The sequence below is a fragment of the Chinchilla lanigera genome, unplaced genomic scaffold, assembly GCF_000276665.1.
Source record: "Chinchilla lanigera isolate Chin_1 unplaced genomic scaffold, ChiLan1.0 scaffold00074, whole genome shotgun sequence".
NCBI classification, from domain to species: domain Eukaryota; kingdom Metazoa; phylum Chordata; class Mammalia; order Rodentia; family Chinchillidae; genus Chinchilla; species Chinchilla lanigera.
In genome coordinates this window covers 8,393,494-8,400,528 of record NW_004955475.1, presented here as the reverse complement: position 1 = coordinate 8,400,528, position 7,035 = coordinate 8,393,494, and positions in this window count along the sequence as shown.

The window sequence follows — 7,035 nt, the reverse complement described above, 5'->3', positions numbered from 1 at the left end:
CTCTCCCTCTCTCCCTCTCTCCCTCTCTCCCTCTCTCCCTCTCAGTGCTAGGGACAAGCTCTTTACTACTGAGATACAACACCAGCCACAGGGTGGTTTTCTTACGCCTTTTTATATTTGGAGAAACTGAGCATAGAGAGATGCCATCAGTTATCCAAGGCCACCAAGAGCCACTGACCAAAGGAAAATTTAGTCTCCACAGGTATGTTCAGAGGCAGCAGCCACTTGAAGAAAGGAGGGCCCCCGAGCGAGCCAATCTCAATGCAATCTCTCCCCACAGAGCTGGGAAAAGAGAAGGCCCAGCAGGAACAGTAAGTTTTCCCTGGTCACAGGTAAAGGAAAGTCAGGATCTGCATCTCCAGACTCCTTGGCCTATAGAGCTACCACCTGCCTTACAGGGTCCCATCACAAGCCAGATGTGTGAAGTTCTGGAAAAGAGAAGCCAAGAATGCACTAGGGTCAGTGGCTTTGAAGAGTACACCTTGTCCAGTATGCTAAGAAAATCCCTGGTGCAAAACTGAGGGCTCAGGAAATACGTGTTGGATGGATGGACAAATGAATGGCTGGATGCAAGAACAGTAAGGAGGGACACAGGTTTGGAGCACACCTAAGAGCAAAGCCCAGTCAGGACCTCCAACCCTAGTCCAAAGTCCTCTGCCAGAGCCAGGACCTCTACCACATCTCCAGCTATCTGGAGCCTGGACTCCAGGGATTTCCCCTGGGTGGAGAGGGGTGGGGAGGATACTCTACTGACACTGGCCTAGGGCTTTGCTTGAAGCTAGTCTCCCAAACGAGAAGAATCTATCAATGGGCCTCCCAGACTCCTCCCCAATGACCACCCCAGAAATGTCCCCCAAAGCTTCTCTTGACCATGCGGATGGAGCAGGAGCCCTCCACCTTTATACACATGCACGTGCACCCTACCGCCCGCCTCAGTTTTGGGGCCTCATGAAGCAAATTCTACCCCACTCCCTAAAGCCCTCAGGGAGTAGCCCTGTGCTGGGGCTGGCCCATTCCTAGCTGCCTGGCTTTCAGCCTCAGGCCTGGCTCAGTTCTCTGGGCCCCGCTGTCCTCTTCCTTCTCCCCTCACAGCCCACCCTCCTTACCTACCCCACCTGCCCTCTGGCACGTGCACAGGGGGGGCGGCTAGAGCAGTAGGAACGTGTACTCTCAAGCAGGGGCCCCATCCTGGCTCTCTCTCACACACACACTCACACACACACACACTGGCACATGTGGACACCCATGTACACAAACAGCTCTGTGACACAGACAGAACCCATTCTGTTAGACCTAGGCACAAGTCTCTCCTGCCAGGGCCAGTCTGTGGCATCTCTTTCCTGGGTGGATCTGTCTTTATTGGGGCTGGAGAGATAAAGAATGGAGTGAATTTAATTGTGTCTTGTGACTAGAAAAAGCTTCAAAGTCCAAAGGACATGAGCCAGGGTTTGTGGGGTTTTTTTGGTGCTTTTTTGTTTGTTTGTTTGTTTTTGAGACAGGTCTCACTATGCAATTCAGGCTGGCCTTGAACTCACTACATAGCCCAAGCTGACCTCAAACTCACGGTGATCCTCCTGCGTCAGCCTCTAGAGTGCTGGGATTACGGGCATGCACCACCATGCCCAACCTGAGCCAGGGTTTGGAATTTATTCCCTTTGGTTCCCTTATGCCCCAGCCTCCTCGTGGGACTTCCTCCTGAAGCTCAGCTCCCTGCCCACTGTCCATCCCAAGGCTCTGGCTAGGTCCTGCCCTGCCCAATCCTGTGAGTGCCAAACAGGTAGCCAGGGCTCTGGGGACAGGCCTCATCTTGCTTCAGTGTGGTTTCTCCTTCTCTGAAGGAGTGAAGCTAAGCTCCTCTGAGCCCTTCCCTGAAAAGAAGGTGGAGGTTCTCTCTGACGTGAACCCTCCCGCCTTACTTGACAGTCCCAGCCTGGCTCCTGCTAACAGGAAGTGAGAGAAGAAGAGGGCTGTGGGCCCACTGGAGCTGCAGGTAAAGGCGGAGTGGCAATTGCTGGCCTTCCTCTGCTGAGCCCCCACCAGGGAATCCCCAAGACCCTCACTGCCCGGATATCCCGCTGCTTGTCTCCCCATCCTGCTTCTCCTCTCTTCACCATCTCCCTCCTGATCCGCTCATGAAAAATAGATGGAGCTTTTATTAAACTGTTTTCTCTTCAAAGGACGTTTCAATTTTTAATGCCTTGCCAGGGTGAGGGAGACACACTGGCCCAGATAGCCTATAGGGAGCGGGCAAAAGAGGGCTGTCCTGACCTGGGGGAGGGGCACAAAGAAGCGGGATGCGTGGCCTGCCTGAGGGGAAGGGAAGCGGGAAGCAGAGTAAGTGACCCCTAACAGGGATCCCCGACAGAGAGATGTTTAGGTTTGGGGATGGGAACACTTCCTGCGGCTGAACACCCTTCTCCCCAACTCTTCTCCCTGAACTAGGAGACCCTTAAGTGAGATTGGTCAGCTGGTGTTGAGCAGCTGCTATGTGCTAGGCCTGGTACTAACTAGGCCAGTACAGACACTCCACTGACTCATCACACCAGCTCATCCATGGGAAGCCCTATGTTATGGTTTGTGTCTAGATGTCCCACGAAAGCTTCATGTGATCACAAGGTTTTTTCGGAGGTGGCTGAATCCAGAGTGTGTGACTGATTCATAGTGCAATGCTGGGATTAAGAGTAGGTGATGGCTAGATCAGTCCACTGATTGGATTGGCACTGCCCTAATCCCTGTAGACCAGATACGATGTAAGGGACAGAAAGAGGCTTGTCTTACTCTCTCCCCTTGTTGCTTTTGATGTCTTCTATCACCATGTGCCACTCTACCTTGGAGCCAACCAATTATGGACTGAAATCTCTGCAAACGGAGAGCTAAATAAAGCTTTCCTCCCTTAACTTTGGGCATTGAGTATTTTGTCCCAGCAATGAGAAAAGTAACTAAGACACCTTACAAAAGAGTGACAAAGAGGAAAGATTTAGGGAGGAGACTGCCTGTCCTCAAATTCTGACATCGTTGTTTGATTACTGTGGGTTGCTGGGAAAATCCCTTAATGGAGCCTCTGTCTCTCCATCTGTTGAGTGGGCCTAGTAGTACTCACCTCATAGAGTTACTGTGAAGATGCCGTGAGACTGTGTATATCAAGCACACATATATGTTTGTCACCTTAGCAGACCCTCAATGCATAGTACAGTGCTGGTGTGATAATCCATATCCACGTCTTATAGATGATGAGGCTGAGTCTCCAGGAAGTTGAGGTTCAAAGTCACAGGGTCACTAAGTGGTGGAGCCACAGTGAACTCACTCTTTTTGGCTCAAATGCCTAACCTCATGCCTGTATGTCTCATTGCCTCTCAAAGGGCAGAATTCTCCCTTACTGAGCTTCCCCCACAGCTGGTACATCGCTGGCACTCAGAAAACAAGTGCTGAATGATTGTTCTTGCTGTCTTTTCCCCAACCTAGGCTCAATTTGTTATTTGTGCTGTTAGAATCATTACACCTCTGTGACCAAGGAGCCCCCACCTTCTCCCCTGGCTCTCTGGGCAAATGAGAAGGTGGGGGAAACCCAGAAACTAGCTGAGAGCATAAGTCCCCTGTAGCACCAGAAAGCTCAGGACAGGAATCCACAGTCCCATCCCAAAAGTGCTCTTCAGTGTTACGTACATGGTTTGGTTCTATATTTTGAGTGTATGTTCACACTGCTTATCCTAGGGTTTGCTAATCACAAAAATAGGACAGTCACCCATCACTATCCATGAAGGATTGTTTCCAGGACACCCCCATGGATATCAAACTCTATAGACCCTCTTGTCACTTGTATAAAATAGTGTAATATTTGCATGGAATCTACACACATCCTCCTGTATACTTTAAATCATCTCTAGGTTACTTATACCTAATATAATGTAAACGCTCTGTAAATAGTAGTTATACCATAGTGTTTATGGAATAATGACAAGGGGGAAAAGCCTGTACATGTTCAGGGCAGATGCGGTTCTTTTACAAACATTTTCAATCAGTGACTGATTGAATCTTCAAAGCACCCGAGGATAGCTACAAGAGGCCAACTATATAAAGTGATTGTGGAAACTTTGGAAAATCCGGAAATACCTGTAAAAGAAAAACTCTACTTTGAATCTGCAATGGCTATAGGGTTGATTTGACCTTGGCTGACCCACAGGTGTCTCTTTCCTGAATTCTGAAACCAGAGGCTCTCGTCAGAGGGGGCTGTTGCAGTGCTTACATGTGAAGAAAGGAAGAATGAGGCCTGGCTGAATTAAATCCTGCCATGGAACCAGCAGTGGTCCAGGCACCTCCAGGAAGAAGAAATGGGAACCTAGGTTTCAACTGTTCCACTTGGCTTCAACAAAAATGATGAAAGAAAGAGTTTGTTCTCAATGAAGCACTAGAGAGGAAGTACTCATAGTGACGGGCTTTCCTGATAGGTCCTGGTGATTTTGATGCATCAAATGAGATGTTTTAGCAATTTTTGGTCAAGTTCAAGCATTTTTAGTACCCTGTACATATCAAGAGGAGTTTGTTTTTTATTTGGGGAGATTCTCTTCAACTCACCAAAAGCTTTTTCCTGCCTTTTTAGCTTTATTTGGAAAAATAATTTGATTCTATTGGGTCATTGTGTGCCAGGCCAATGGAGCAACTGCTCCGGGTCTGAAATTCTTACCACTGCCACCAACAAAAGAGGCCAACACCAGTCTGGAAGGAGAAGCAGGGTTGGAATTCCTAAGCCTCAGATCACATGAACAAACACTGGGCTGACAGCAGTAGGTGGGGTGTGTTGAACACAACGCCACCATCTTTTTCAGTGACCTCAGAGGATTCTCTGTTCTCTCACCCAACCTAGTGTTCTTTGTATATGGAAGTTACATCAACTGGCCTTTTCTTTTTTCTTATTTAAAAAAAAATAAAAGAAGGAAAACGTATTAACAGATAGACATCCATTTACAAAATAGCATAAGAACAATACAAACAAAACAGAGTTACAGACAAAGTTGTAGGAAATTAACCATCTTTGTTGTATTACTTATTGATATCTTCAAAATGGTTTCTCAGGAATCAACTGGCATTTTCTTCACCAGCATTTCAAACACCTCTCCACCTCTTCAGAAGCTCACTCTAAGCCTGTCTCCAACACCACCCAGAACCTCAGTTCTGCTACGAAAGGGTTCCCTCAATGGCAGCAAATAATTATCATAGCACAATTGGAAAGATACTAAGCAAAAACTGTATCTGTCAGAAAAGGGTGTATATTGAAGAATCTGGGCTAAAGATAAAGTCGGTATCACGGGCAAAAAATTAATTAAACAATTTACAAGCAAGCTGGTTCGGGTGTTACACACCTATAGTCTTAGCACTCTGAGAGGTTGAGATAGGAGGATCACAAGTTTGAGCCCAGTCTAGGCAATTTAGTGACTGAGCAAGACCCTGGCTCAAAATTTAAACTAAAGGGGTGAGGCTGGGGATTAGCTCAGTGTGAAGGTGTGAAGGCCCTGAGTTCAATCCCAGCACCTCAAAAAAAAGTACAGGAAAAATCAGATTGTATTGCATTTAAAAATTGTACATTCATCCTGGGTTGCACAAAATTATGGAAGCTGGAGCAAGCAGATGGAAATATTTCAGGTTCAACTTATTTGCATCTTGGGGGGCAATTTACTTAGAACTATGGATAGATTAAAAATTCAAAGTTCATAACAACATTGCTGAACAAACCGGGTGGGGAGAGTAAAATGTATGCTCGAATCATTCTACCCTCAAACAGAAATTTGTAGATCTAGAAAACAGACAAACACGTTCACAGCTGCAAAACACTTCCCCATACTGCATGGAAATTACTATTACATGGCAAACCACTGACTGGAAATATTTATTTGGGATTTTTTGTTTGTTTGTTTGTTTGATGGTACTAGGGATTGAACCCAGGGTCTTCATACTAAGCTACATCACCATTTTCTTTTTAATTTTGAGATAGAGTCTTGGTAAGTCACTAAATTTCCCAGGCTGGGCTTGAACTTGTGATCCTTCTGCCTCAGCCTCCCAGAGTACTGGGATGACAGGCATGTACCATCACACCCAACTGCCACTGATTTTGACAAATTTCTTCCTGACATGCACCCAAGTCCTCATAGATCTCCCAGACTTGGGCCTTTGATGGGGGCTTATGGGATTAGCGAGCAGACACCAGGTCAGGAAACAAATAAATGCCTCCTAGCTCTCTACCCTGTGGTCCAAATACTCGCCCTCTCTGAGCCTCAGCTTCCACTCCTGTGAAAGTGTGTGTGTGCGTGACCTATCCTGGCTACTTCCCGGGTCACTGTGAGGAACAGCAGAAACCAAGGAGCCGGAAGAAAGGGTGCTCAGGAACCAGGAATCCAAATGCTGGGCTTTGCCACCCAGAATCACTTTACTTAACTTTCCTAGGTGTCATTTTCCCCATCTACAAAATGTGGCCGTGCCTTCCTCAGTGCTACCTTGATAATCTCATGTGTAAAATGACTGCCATATAGAAAATCTTCAATAAATGTTGGCTGTCATCAGGGGCATAAAAGTGCATTTTAGAGAATCGGGAAGTATTGTCATTACTCTTATTTATTTATTTATTGGTACCAGGAATTGAACTCAGGACCTTGTCCTTGCTAGGCAGGCGCTTGTGCCACTGAGCTATATCCCTGGCCCTGTCATTACTTTTATATCTGCTCCTTACCACAGACAGTCTGGGAGATTGGGTAAATCAGAGACTGGACCTTAATCATCTATAAATCGGTCATAGACCAGAGACAGTATCATCACCATGACATGAAGCTTTTGCTTCCTCCTCCTCGATTCACCCTCTGGCTGTCCAGTTCTCTTTAGAACCAAATGAGTCCATGCAGTCCCAACAAACAGGAAGAAGGCAGAGAAATTGATAACATCAGAGGCACACACCTCTGCCAGCCTACCGCCCCTGGGCTGGCCTGAACCTGGCTCTTGCAATGACTTGAGCACCTCTTAAAGTTCATGTGTTGTAAACAGTCCCCAGTG